This window comes from Vicugna pacos, chromosome 9 (assembly GCF_048564905.1).
Source record: "Vicugna pacos chromosome 9, VicPac4, whole genome shotgun sequence".
In the NCBI taxonomy this organism is placed as follows: Eukaryota; Metazoa; Chordata; class Mammalia; order Artiodactyla; family Camelidae; genus Vicugna; species Vicugna pacos.
Window position 1 is genome coordinate 36203783 of NC_132995.1, and position 14406 is coordinate 36218188.

At 43.7% G+C, this 14406-nt stretch overlaps 1 protein-coding gene and 1 pseudogene across 1 annotated transcript in view; both read right to left on the minus strand.

Moving 5' to 3' along the window:
* Positions 1-14406, minus strand: part of CDH8 (cadherin 8) — a 312089-nt gene that overhangs the window by 94452 nt on the left and 203231 nt on the right. The window lies entirely within an intron of this gene.
* On the minus strand, positions 330-468 carry LOC116281973 (small nucleolar RNA SNORA18; annotated as a pseudogene).

Sequence of the window (14406 nt, forward strand, 5' to 3'; positions counted from 1 at the left end):
CTCAACCCACAGTTGTCACATCAGTCAGTCTACAATTTTTTTAGCTGGGCTTCTCTGATCTCTAATGGAATATGGACACACTTACAAAAATTCTCCACTTGTAATCTCTGGGATCCAAATTCCTCAAGAAATTTAAGGCCATGTTTAGGGTCAGAGGAGATGGCGCTGCCTGGCTCTTAATTTTACACACCCTCTAAACATGCACACAGTTCAAAACACACTCACTCCTATCACATCACACCCTAGAACAGCATAGATAGTTGGGCTATGCCAATACCTAAGGTAAACAAGTTTATTAATTATTAGGTTTCTTATAGTTCATTTAACAGCTCTGTCTTGTAGTTCTTACCCACAGATCTCATGTGTCATTCTCTCTCTGAATAAAGGAAGCCACCCAGTTACTCTGTGAGGCATTTCCAATGATTGATGTAGGTCGACAGAAAAAGTCCCATCAGGACAGACCTCAACTCCAATGCTTGTTTTAATGTGTAGAAATAATCCCCTTGCCTCTGCCCTGCAGAACATGAATACAGATCCAGATCCAGAGCTAAAGTGTATGTGCATGTGCACACAAATGTCTCACCGTGGTACACGTGTATGAAATAATTTCCGTGTGAATTCATTAGCTAATACTTGTCATGTTTTCAAAGCAACAGCACAACCGCAAATGTAGGGCGGTTTGGTCAGGGCTCTTACTGCCGCCCTAGGAGAATGACTTTCTAGCTCATTTTTCGTATGTTCTACACTTGAAAAATGGGTCTAATAATACGTGCCCTTTACATACCTCAGAGAGATGCTGCTGAGATTAATGAAATATGTGTAAAGAGCTGTAAGCTGGAAAAATTAAGAGATCATCACCATTATTCTACTGGATTCTTCAAATAAAATTTCCAGTGGAACTATGGCCCTACCCACCTTTGTGAATAAGGCAGGTGTAAGAGTGCAGGAGTACTGTGATTTTTAAAGAGGTTTTTGTTATTTCAATCAGGCGCTTAAATTGAATGCCTAAATCTCAAATAGATCTGAGAAACTAAACCATTTTTCAGGAAAAAAAGAATGAGAGTTCGGAAACCAAGAAAGGGATGAGCTGCAAATGCTGCCGGCCGACACCTCACTTGGGCACCGCACCCTCAGATGAAATTACCAGCATTAGATCCACGGTTCCAGAGGCTCACTAAACGCACAATTAGGGTTTATTTCTCCTGGAATTCATCAAAATTAGTTGAGATACTCATCCAGCCCTTCCCTCACATCTGTTGCTTGGCTGTGGATGGGTAAATGTCATTTGATTTAATTTTTCATTTCTGCTGCCTGAGGTGTTGGCATCAGATAGTTCTAGGAGTCTAATTGTTCAAAAATGCTCTCAGATGTCTGCTGTTTTCTGCCTTCTAGGCTTTAACTGTAAGAAAGGAAGGAACTTTATTATTTTCAACTATAAAACAGGATCTGACATTCACATCTACCTTGACCCAGTACTGCAGACTAATATAAAATTTGTAAATTAGTTGCTTTCCTTTGAGAAACCCAAGGCTGATTCCATGGGAGGAAAGGAGTTAGATGTATCCAGAATACATCCAGAATAGCTCTAGATATTGGCCAGAAGCCCATGTGATACTAACTTGGGTACAGTCTACTGATTGATACAGACAGACACAGTGGACATTTTACTTCCAGAAAGCTCTAGCTCAGTGGCCTTGAAGACTCCCCAAACCAACATCTCAATATTATAAAATGGGGATAATGTAACCTATTTATTCAACAGTCTCTTAGCTCAGTATTATTTATTGTACTTAAAGTTAGTAGTCTTTTAGTTCTTTGTCTCTGCAAGTTACGTACGCTATGAAGAGGCGCTTCAGGCCAAGATTATCCTGGCACCTTAAATAGAAGGTCAAACTTTTGAGCCTCCAGCATACACCACTCCAGGGATGCATCTGTGGCGTTTTGGGGACGACCATCATCTGCAGCGTGTGGAGAGGCCAGGCACTGTGTAAGGGGCAGGCCAGCAGGCGTCTTGCTCCCTTGAAGAGCATGGAAACACGCACATGGTCAATTCTACGTCTCCCGATGGGCTAACACACTTCAGGCTGTTCCCCAAGGTGATTTCTGCCTGATTTGTAGTTGGGTGACACTGTTCATAGAGCTCCTAGGTAACATCACTGCTCCATAAAATTGGTGGTAATGCACCGCGTGACCAACGGGTGCTACCCTTGTTGGTTAGCACTGTCACATCTGTATTGCCAGAGCGAACTGCTGTATACCTGGTCTTGCAAAATGAGTATTAGTGAAGCACATGCTAATTACAGATTCGTGAAAAATCTTAGGGTTACAGAATGACTTTGCGCTGTCTAGTGGAACGATCTTGAGAAAACAAGCTTTCTAACGTTCGGCTGTATCACCTAAAATGCAGGACAATACCATCAGCCCCGGCTTATTTTCACAGAGTTGTTTCGAGGCGTCAGTGTAGTCAAGAATAAAGGATCAGTTTACAAAGTACATAAAATAAAAGCAGAAAGGTAAGGCATTCCTGTTACTAGCAGACGTGAGATCTAGAGGCCAAAGTTATTCTTATCTGGCAAGAGCCTCTTCTGAGTACATTTTCCAAAATACTCATTCACCTTGCTAGATTTGCTGAGATTTAGGGTTTTGTCCTCAGCTCTGTAGAAACAGAAACTTGATTGTCAGCACTTTCCTGAAGTGAGCGATGCTTCAGCACAGACATGCACTAGCCAAGCCCACGGAGGACCCCTGCCGAACAAGAGCACTGATGCGTTAACGCACGAGGGCCGGTGAAACGCCTGCCAGAGGCCTCGCGGGCCGGCGCGCGGGCTGGGGCCGAGCTTCTGGGGTCAGACGGACGTAGGCTCAAAGTTTGGCCTCACCAAGTAGTACTGTGAAGTCTCTGACGCTCAGACACACACTCTAGCTGCCCAGTTTTCTCATTCGCACAATGCTAAGAATTTGATTTCCAAGCACGTAGGGAAGTTTTGCAAAGTCCCTGGGCAACTCTACTCAGAATGCCTGTATCACGTACTGAGGAAAGTAAGCTCAAGAAATGATGGAATGGTTCTTCTTCTTGTCCTCATCGCCATTTAGGTCAGCATATCTTGCTGCAGAATCCCTAAAACTGAATAAAATAATCACACACACAGAAAAATGCCTTGAAAAAACATGGCTTGAGAGCAGTGGGAGTTAGATATGCAGTTTAAATATTGGCGGCCTTACGCTCTGTTAATCTGGGGGCAGGGCTGGTCCTGGAAGAGCACATCGGGCGTGGTCCTTAGACCAGGGCATCACTCTCTGGAAGTGCCAGGAGGGGTTCCCCCCAGCCTTTGTCTCTGTGACACTCGCAAGTCCCTGTGCCTGCTCGTATGCCTCTCTGAAAGGGTAACACCACCAGGCACTTAGCAGAGGGCAGGCCTTGATGTGTCATGAAAGAATGCCGTCTGCTGAGGAGGCAACCTTATCTGATGAGACCCTAGAAATGTCAATTATACTATCAGCCTATTACCATCGGGCCGAACTTCACTTTCATTCTGCTCCTAACAAACAGTGACCACCACTTACTGAGTTCCTACTGTGTATGCTCTACCACGGAGCCTCCTGCAGCTGTTACAGGCGCCACTTCTTTCAACAGCCAACCTACATGTTGCCGATGATAAATAATTATTTTATCAACATGATATCTAAGACAGGGCGATGCTTTTTGTTGTTTGTTTTACTGTATCTCAAACAACTACTGGAGAAGATGCGTGCCTTCCTATGGTGACAGTTCCTAAACAATTTGGTCTCAGGGCCTCTTTGTGCATTTAACAATTATTGAAGAAATCAAAAAGCTTTTATTTAGAAAAACATGCTACTGGGTTATATTTCTCAGTATTTGCCAATGAGAAATTCCAACTAATTTTTTATAACAGAATAATACACAGGCACACATTTTCCATTAGCCACTGAGCAACAGTATCGGTACACGTCCTGTAGCCTCTGGCAAATTCCACTCTCCTGGGAGAGCATGAGGCTAAGGCAATAGTGTCTGAGTGTTGTGATAAACACATTTTTTGACCTCATGAAGCCCCTAAAAGTGTCTTCAGGACTTTAATTCACTCAAGTCCATACTTTGCATGTGCTGTTGTAAAGGATTATAGCATTTCCCCTGTATATTTCAACCATTCTATGATGTCTTTAAGACCAGGGGCTAAGGCAGGTGATGCACACAGCAATGTAAAAAAGACATTTTTAGCCACACCTTTTATCCACAAATGGTGAAACTGAGGCTTAGAAACGATGTGAGTACTTTTCCTAACATCACATGACTCACAGGGATGGTGGTTAGTTTACAATCCCTATCTTTCTGTCCCTGAACCCGTGCTCTTCATTATCTTGCTATGCTGCAGCCACTGAAGACCCGTCAGCAGAAATGAGTGAGAACTCAGTAGCGGGCTCAGTTTACCCACATACTAAAGAGAACTCTGGAGTCCAGAGGTAGCACAATAGGACCAAGAAAGGAACCTATGTTTCCTGAGTGGCTTTATCATGCCCAACACCTTGCCGCTTAAAATTAGATGTCCCTGTTGAAGAAACAATCATTATAGTATGTGTACATTAAGAAGAAGGAGCAAAGTATTCATGTGAAGGTGCTGATGAGCCACGTATCTTGGCCAAACTACACTGAATAAAGTCAACATACTACCTTATATGACTATTATTTATTCTTATGATTTTTATCACAGGTAGACTATCAGCAATTTAATTCCCTGATGTTTTGTTTCCAAATGCATCTAATGGCACATTTGTACAAAGATTAGTATCTTTTGAGGATGTTTGCCCTCTCTGCCCATCTGTCACACTTAGCACCACCGAAGAGCAGAGGGTTCAGGCTTTGACGTTAAACCTGGTGGACTGAACTTCACAGTATGAGATGTGTGACCTCATGTACATTCCCTGCCTTCCTTAGACGTCACTTCATACATGTCTAAAACAACGTTCAGGTTCTGGCCACCTCAACACTGTAACAAGGAGTAAATGGTAGAAGTGCTCGCACACAGTGGTGACTATCATTCTGCCTGGAATCAGGCAGCATCTCAAACTGTAGTTTACCTTCTCTCCGTGGCTGCCCCACCCAGATATTTTTCAGCTTAACAGACCCAGAGTCAACAGCGATCATAAGAGTTGCCCTGCATGCATCCATGCCGCTTTCTTAAATCACGATTCTTATGATGTCCAAAGACCTTTCTACAACCGGAAAATATACCTTGGACATTCATTTTTATTTTTCTGTTGTCTAAAAAGCACAACAGAAACGTCTGCATGGAGGTAAGTGAAGCAAACAGTGGAGCTACCATAACCAGGAGGAATGAAACAAGCCAAGATCGACCAGTCTCTCCCTTTCATCACAAAATTCCCGAAACATCCTGGATGCATTCATGCTACTCCTTCTGCCTGTAATATTCTTGCCTTCCCTCTCCACCTGTCCCAGTGTAGCACTGAGCTTGACTCTGAAGGGCACTGGAGAAGGCATCACAGAGAACTGCCTTCCCCCTACGTGGTGTTGGGGTGCGTTCTGTCCGCTTCCATCAGACACTTGGCTGCAGCCCAGCAGCCCTCCCTCCTGTAGCCTCCAGACTGGGAACCAGGTCTTAACAGCCTGTGACCCTAGTCTTTGGAATTGCCTACATGTGTTTGCCTCACTAAGGTTTTGTGTATTCAGTCAACAATTATTTGGTACATTTAGTGACTAATTTATCGGAACTTAACTCTCCTTATTAAGATGGACACTACAAGGGACAAAATCTATCAATCATCATTCAGAGACCAAAGGCAAAATAAAGGTACCTAATTCTCTAATTTAGTATTTCCCATTTTCACTAAGGTCTCCTATTTATATACCAGAGGCCATTTGTAGAACATCTAAATGCCTTTTTAAGTCCACGCCTCATCTATCGCTTCTGATAAATATCCAGATATTTTCAGATTTACTTTATGTATCAGTTTCCCTGAGAAGTCAGCCAACACAGCAGTTTTTGTCTTAGGTGCTTTTTATATCTTTTCTTAAATAAACCAATGTGGGTTTCTGTGGTAGTCTGTGGAGTTCAGCCTTTGTTTCTTTGTAACTGCAACATAATTTTATATTGGAAATGTGAAAAACAGTTCAGCAGGAAATCAAACGCTGGCTCAGTGTGGGTATTTTTATATCCAGAGATACTCAAATATTAACTGGCAAAGAGATTTAGATACTGTGCCTAACACACAATCTAATGACAAGCCTTATTTAAAAGCCAGCAATATATATGTATATGTCTGTGTGTGTGTGTGTGTGTGTGTGTGTGTGCTCAAAGAGAACATTTTTTACAAGCACGGATTTTCTTCACAGTCCATTAGAATTATTTGTTTTGCTAAACAAAACAGTTAAATAAAATCAAGAAAGAGAAGGTTCTAAAAAGTCAGTGTCTCAAACATAAGCTCACAACAGGCCATCTGAAAGAACAACTGATCAGGCTTTTATCATTATAACCGTTGCTAAAAACGGATATAGAGAATATATTTATATGATAGTGTATCGAACTATACATAATAGATATAATATGGTTATATTAAAATATGATGATAACAGTTATATATACATTTATAATCTCTATCAACCAAGTGACTTTTACTTCCCTATTGTTTCAGTTTATGTTTAACCAATAAACAAGTTCATTACATTGGTCAAGGAAATTGTTGATGTTCAAGCCGGTAATTGTTAAGGAAACCTAGGCTGGAATTTATATTTGGCTGCATAGTTGAAGATTTTCCCTTCCACATTTGCCATCTACGGTTTCACTCCATGTCTCCCTTCTTCCACTTATTAATAAGCATTCATTGTCAGTGTGGAGCAGACTTCAGCATCATTCCAGGCTTAACACAGTGGGTTGCGGGAGCATTCAAACTTCAACATAAGGAGCCCCTTTGGTTTGTTTTAAATTTCAGAACTGGGGGTTCCTAAAAATCCAAACTCCCTGGAACAGACAGTTCAAAGATGCAGATTTTAAATTCATTATCCCCAACTGAACCTCTTCCCATCCTTTTCAGTGTGTGTGGGGGGTTGCTATTTATTAATAACATCCCATTGTGTTCTAACCTGTTTTACAAAGATCGTCAAAGGAAGGCCTGGAGCGATGGCCCGTCTTTCCTGTTCTCTGCCTTGTTGGCGTGAATCATGACACGTCTCAGCAGCAGCCAGGCTCTCACTAGGAGAGGACGGGGGCTCAGTAGTCAGAGATTCGGCTGAAGAGTCAGACAAACCCAGGACCAAATCCAAACTCAGCCACCTAAATCGAGAGCGCTTGAAGTTTGGTATCTTGGCTTTATTAGAGGAGAGAACTGGTGGTACCAATTTATGGAACGATTGTGAGGATGAAATGGATAAAGGGCTAGCAAGCTGCCCACCTTGCAGTAAGTGGCAGCTCTTTTAACTGTCTCATTTTCATCCTCCTCCCCAAGGCTTGCAATCTCTGGCAATATTTGCATCTCCTCTTTGCTCATTAGTTGTAACCAGATGCCAGTTTGTGTTGTTTCAAACTCCCATCTCTGGTGCAGCTTTAGTTTTATACTGAATTAGAACTGCAGAGGTTATAGGAATGGTTCCCAAAGTATGGTCTCTGGGCTGGCAGCATCAGTCTCACATGGGAACTTGTTAGAAACACAAACTCTTTGGCCCAGGAATCTGTTTTAACGAGCTCTCCAGGTGATTCTGATCCACCATCGTAGCCGTGTTCTCCCTTCTCATTCTCCACGTCTTAGGCTCTGTTCCATCCATAAGCTATTTGCCTCCTAAATTTGGAATGCTAATATTCTGAGCCCTACATTTCCCTTATTTTGGTATTTCTATGTATTTGATGGGACTCCCTGACACAGAGAATAAGACCATATCCTGCACCTGACATCCGAAGGCAATCATAATCTGCTGTACTTAACTTTCCAACCATATCTTCTTTTCTCTCCTGATTTCCCTCATCTTCTAAGCTCTTCTCTTGATCAAGACATTTGTTAATTTGGAAATACATCTCTAACAAAAGCCTGCTGTTACTTCATGATCCTGATGAAAATATACCTTCCACAGACTCTTCCCAGAGAAGACTGCCTCTTCCACCCAAGGGAGAGATCCCAGCCTACTGCAAATTACGTGCTTTTTAAGCAAATGATAGAGTTACAATGCCTTAGCGACAGTTTCTTTATAGTCTACTTTGTTGCTTCTTTGTGACAAACAGCATAACCCCTGACCTTCGGCTACATGTCGTATGGACCCCTGTCCTATAGATACTTTGGGAACAAGAAAATATCAGTATTGTAAGTGAGGGTGTCGAGTAACAAATGCCCTGCCACCTCAAATTAGATGGAAGCAAGTTATCATTGTTCAACTTTCTACCATCTGGCTAAAGGGCCGCCTGACCTGGCACTGAAATGCTAGCTGGGTAACCGTGGATAAAAGATGGAATTGGTGTCTATTTTTAGCCCTGGTTTCTAAGCCTTGGATTAGGGATTCCTGTAATCAGAAAACGTGCTGCATTTTCATTCCTTAGGCTTTGCTGCTTTGTAACCTGCTTCCACTTGTTCAATACAGATCAGATTAAACGATAAACGGGCTTGTTGGGTAATGAAGTGTGGGCTGGCATAATTCAGGGCTTGCCTCAGGCTCTCAGAAGGAAGAGACATAAAGGTTCTTAGATCAGAAGCATGGCTCCTCGGGGAAAGAGCGAGGGGACCTGAGGCTCCTCTCTGCCAGCACCTTTCTCATTGTCTCTGTCTCTGACTCTTCAGGTTGGTTAATATTCTATGGGAATCCTTCCCTGTGCGCACAGCCATTGCCCCAGAATTTTCATACAAGGAGAGCATAGTCGCTTCTGCCCTTTATGTCCCAGCTTCAGTCACTCAGGAGAGAATGACTTTAGAAAATCCAGGAAGCTACTGTGCCTGTCTGCCTGAGACTTCTAACAAACAGCTGAGTGGGGCATATTAAAGCGGAGAGCCTCTCCACCAATTAATTAATAGCGTCTGTTTAGAGTCAGAACTCATCCAGTTAATCTTGTGTGGTGTGAATTTTTACTTCCTTTATTCATTCATCACCTCAGTAAACATTTATCGGGACCCCCCCCCCCCAAAGCACTGTGCTAGGCTCCCAGGATATAGCAGTGATCAATAATAAAGCAACAACAAAATGTTTCATCAGAGCAAGGACGTTACCTGTTTCTCCCCTTAGAAATGTATTTGTAAAACCTCAAGCAAATCAATGGATATTATAAGTCTCAGCCAGTCACCTGAAGGCAAAAAGCATGGATCTGTGAGAACTTACAGCAAAGGAACTGAACCCAGCCTGGATATCAAGAAACAGTAAAAACACCAGCTGAAGCTCACACTAGCACTAGATACACTAACAGATTTAAGAATAACACAAATTGCTATTTAAGCTGAAATTCTAAAGAATCCATAGTTAAACAGTTGGCAGCTGTTAGAAATACTGTGTCCAGTGCTTTTTCTCGAAAAAGTAAGATGTTGGAGCAGAGAAATTCGGATGTACATGTGCTATTATGAGAAGAGGGATCCGGAAGGGAAGTGCCAACCAGGAAGTCCGTACCACTTCTTGGTCATGCAGACTGAGATTAGGCATTCCAGTCTGAAATAAAATTTTTAAATGCCCACAATATTTTGAAATTCCAACTCCTTGCTTCACGGTGTGACATTTATTTCTCCACTCCCTAAACCTGCTCTTGGTAATGCTACTTGCTGTGACCAGTGGGATTGACAAACTTGATGCAGAGACTTGGAAAGTACTTGCTCCCTGGTCTTCTGCTGCTCCGTGGAAGCCTGGGAGAACCACCGAAGAAGCGGAGCTAACCTACTGGAGGACGAGAGGCCACACAGGACAGACAAGGGGTGCCCACTGTGGCACCTTGGCCTAACCAGCCCGCCGTATGTACGCCTGAGGCTAATACAGACCGTCCAGCCCCAGACAAAGCTACCAGGTGACCAGATGGACCAGTAGAACCATTTCAGAACCAAAAGAAAAGAACTTCCCAGCTGCTCCACAGAACCAGGAGAAATACATCTTTATTGCTTTCAGTCACTAAGCTGAGATACGGTTTATTCTGCAACAGAAGTGAACCGACAGGACTATTTTGGTTTCGTTATTCCTACGCCCAAGTGGCTGGGGGTGGGGGTGGGGTGGGAATGGAGACCAGGCCTGAATGACAAATAGAACGTTCAGATAAAGGACTAATAGTTTGTGTGTGTGGAAGGAAGAGAAGGCCCCAGGTTTAGTCTGGAGAAGGACCGAGAGGAGGATGAGGCAGGCGGGGAGGAGCACGAGAGAGGGGAAAGAAAAAACGTTACTGAGCCCCTCCTATGTGCCAGGCTCTGTTGTATGCATTTTGCCTCTGTTAACTCATTCAACTCTCAGAAGTGAACTTCACACATGGCAACTGAGGCTTGAGGAGGTTATATGACTTACTCAAGTCACACACAGAGCATATGTTTTGGCTACGCAAGTCTAGCTTCACTAGTTTTAAATTAGTAACTACTACTGCTTTCTGAGAAAGTGGTGATAAGAGTAACTGTGACCTTGGTTTCAGGTAAGAAGGAGGCTTCTGAGGCAGCCCGGCCGGGACTGACAGCAGGAAGAAGCCCCTCCCACTGGATACACATGTTTGCGGAGAATTATGCCTCCCCAGTCATCTCAGGATGATACTTCCTCAGAAACTCACAATCCGGTATAACGTCCAAATAAAGCTGGGTGATTTTTTATTTGATGACAAAAAGGCTACTTTTAGGCATATCCTCTTTAATTATATAAAATGATAAAATTAATCATTTTAATTAGTTATAATTAATAGTAGCATTATTACAAAAAGTTTATTCTAGCTGAGGACAGATGTTAGCATGTAAACACATTCACTCCTTGTTGCGCACCTCTAAAGGTGTGTGACAGCCCACACTTTGTCCATCGCGAAACTAAGCCACAGAGAGAAGTTAAATAACGTACCAGTGGAGTGAGTGTGGATCAATGAAAGAGTAATGATCCCATCCAAGCACACCCATTATAAGCTTGCTCACTAAACTCCTGTATTTCCTCTTTGACTTTCAGACTCATATCTGCACTCCTTCCCAAGTCCGTGTGCTTCCTCTGTCCCCAGAGAAGACACAACTGGGGATAAATCAACCAAATATTATCCAGTCTTTATAATCTGTCCCGTATCGAGGAACTCTCCTCCCCACCCCCCTTCATCTGGTACCCTTAAACCTGGAGATGACCGTTTGCTGTGACTGCTCATTTTGCTACAACTTGCACCTGGAAAGTCTGAATCACTGTTTGCTGCGTACCTCCTATCCTTTATCTGCAGCTGTCTACAGGTACGAGTTACGGCTGAGGGTCCGGGGACGGTGGCTTATAAAGAGAGCCCAGGGCAAGGCACAGGGATAGACGCCTCCTACCTTCTGTCTTTTTCTAGGTTAGGACTTAGGAGCTGTTAGTCACAGTGACATCCCAAAGGAGTTCCTAGTTAAAATCTGCATCTCCACTCTCAATCTGCAGGCTTTCTCTAAGTGGATTAGAACAGAAGAGGAGCAGAGATGAAAGAGATGGAGAGGTGAGAGGATATCAGAACGGATGCAGAACGGAGGAAACGAGGGAGGGATTCCCAGCTCAGTACCCAGAGAACTGGAGCGGTTGCACGTGAAGTGGGCGCTGTGGGGGCTGAAATAAAGCCAGTACGGGCCACCCACAGGACGGCGTTCATTTGGGGCCTGCCTCGGGCCTCCCCCCTTGAACTTGGAATGACTGACTCCAGTTCTTCCCTGTGGGGACTCTTATTTTGGGTGCAGATCTCTTTCCCAGGAACCTGTAGCTTCTCCTCCCATTTCCCATATTTTACTTTCCACTTCCCTGCATTATTCCCTTTACTGTTAAGAATACTGGTCTCTACCTTGCAGCACCCACAGGCTTGTCTGAGGCGGGAGAGTCTTGATGGGGATTTGCCGTGCGATTGTATAGCTATACGGTCACATCACTCGTGGCGCAACAGCTGCCCTGGCATTTGGGAGCCCTGACCCACTCCTGCCCCTGCATTTCACCATCTACCCCTGGCTCCTGTCACTCTCTCCCGTCTGTGAGAGTTAGTTATCTAACTGCACAACGGCTTCTTTCCGTCTGCTGCCACGCAGTTCTACACAAGGGGCGATGCTGGTCTTACAGAAGCTCTAGTCCCGATTGTGCCACAGGCAACAGACAGAGGCATTATATAATCTGAACGAGCTCCGGATATAAAACCTGAAGTTCTTAGTTCAATTGGGCTCTCTAAGAATATGCCTGCCTCATTTTGAGGGCCTTTCTGTAGCCACGGGTCAATCTACCATGCCAGAAGCAGGGCCAAAGGAAGGTCAGTGAACAAGCATACTGGCTGTGCAGTGAGGAAACTTAACTGCGCCAAGCAGTAACACACAGGTCACAGTCACCAATTTTGCCACCATGGGGAGGAGAAAGGGTTAAACGACTGTATAAACCAAATAAATAATCTGAAGTTAAGCTGTTATTCAAAGGGCTGTATTAACAAGAATATATGTAATGTACTCATCAATTTCTAAAGGTTATAGATGGATTTTGAGCTAAGGGTATGGTACTATCACTTTTAATTCAATTTTTACTGTATTCTAAATTTTAAGGAACAGTTATGATTCCCATTTTATAGACAGAAAAAACTGAGAGCAAGAGAGGGAAAGTAAGATGCCCAAGGTTATACGGCTAAGATGTGGCCAACTCCACCCGACTCCGGAACTTAAAATCCCTCCAAACGATGAGCCCCCATAAAGATATATTTTTCCTAAGTAGCCTGGGTTGGACAAAGCAATTATTCTGGCAAGTGGGCCCTATGCCAGGAAGACACATCCTTTAAGTGCCATCAAACTAGCACTTTCCCTGGGAGATTTAACCATCATTAGCGAAAAGCTTCATTTGCAATATTGTGTGCAGCCCACTGTAGTGGGCCAGAGCAATGCATTATCACTAACTCAAAGAAATTAATTTAATGGGCAATTATATGCTTCCTGCGTTACAATACTTTCAGGTAACCAACAGTGGTATGCTTTCTGTAAATGCCAACTGCCTGCTCTCAGGTACAGTGTCGGAACCCTCCTCACCTTCCATCCCACACCACCCATTTCTCTGGGAGGGACACTCTAAAACTGGCATTCAGTACCTCTGAAATTCCTCTGCAGACACTCCATTCTAAGCAGACCTTTCCCCTGACTGCCTCCCAGTATCCCTTTACCTCTCCGACAGCCGTGCTTGTTAACTCCTGCTGCTGTCTTCGGCAGGTCTGACCACCCGGCCCAGCCTAAAGGAGTCCTGAGCATCATCTGGTGAGCCTTAGCGCAAATCTCAGCTCAGAGGGTACCACCTACCACCACAAGAACAACCAAAAAATAAAGACAAAAGCACACAAACAGAAGAACACCTCAGCTTTCTCTGCCTTCCTTCACAATATTATAATTATACTTATCATATATAATTATGTTGATTATAATATAATTAATTTTAAAGATCTAACTGGTAGGGCGTATGGAGAGGTGGTGGGAGAACTTGTGGAAAGTAGAGTTCTGAGTGGCTCCCTTGGGATTCAGCTTCAGTAGGCCCTTGGTGACGGCCAGAAGTCTTCTTGTTTGGTTTAAACAATAACCCAGGTGACTGTGATCAGCTGGGCATGTCAAGTTCTCTGTGAACTCCATAGAAAAATGCTGTCTCCTACAATACACTATTCTGTGCTTTCTAGTCTCTGTTCCTCAGTTTCCTGATCCTGAAAAAAAAAGGGAATCCAGTTCCCGTCTGAACAGTTCCAATGCCTGGCTTTGTCCATTAGGCAGTATTCCTACCCTGGGTTATAAACGTTAGAACAGGAGGCCCTGACTGAGTGCAGGTTGGCTCCTTCCTCCACTGCACTCTTGTTCCAGCACCAGCCTCATGCTTTGCACAGAACAACCACTTCATTCACCTGCTTCAGGAAACGGTGTGGCAGTGTCAGAAGCTCAATTTAAGTAAGAAGGTGAAAAGAAAGAAGATAAAGGAGAGGGTTCCTCCCAAAGAAGGCATCTAAGAACATGTAAGTCACAGCTAAACAGCGTGGGTACCAAACCTGCCTCCAGCCCCTGCTCTCTCTGACACTCCAGGAGAGTTACTTAACCTGTGTGTGAGTTTCTTTGACTGAAAAATGCATATAATAATCATACCTACTTCCAAAGAGTGACGTGAGAATTAAATACATCGCAGGGATTACATAATACTTTTCGGTGTTTCTTTTAATTAGCTAAATTTACCTTAAGCCTTCACCACCATGGCGCCCAGCAGCCATGCACAGTAGTTGCAAGGGACGTGGCTGCTTCTAGCAA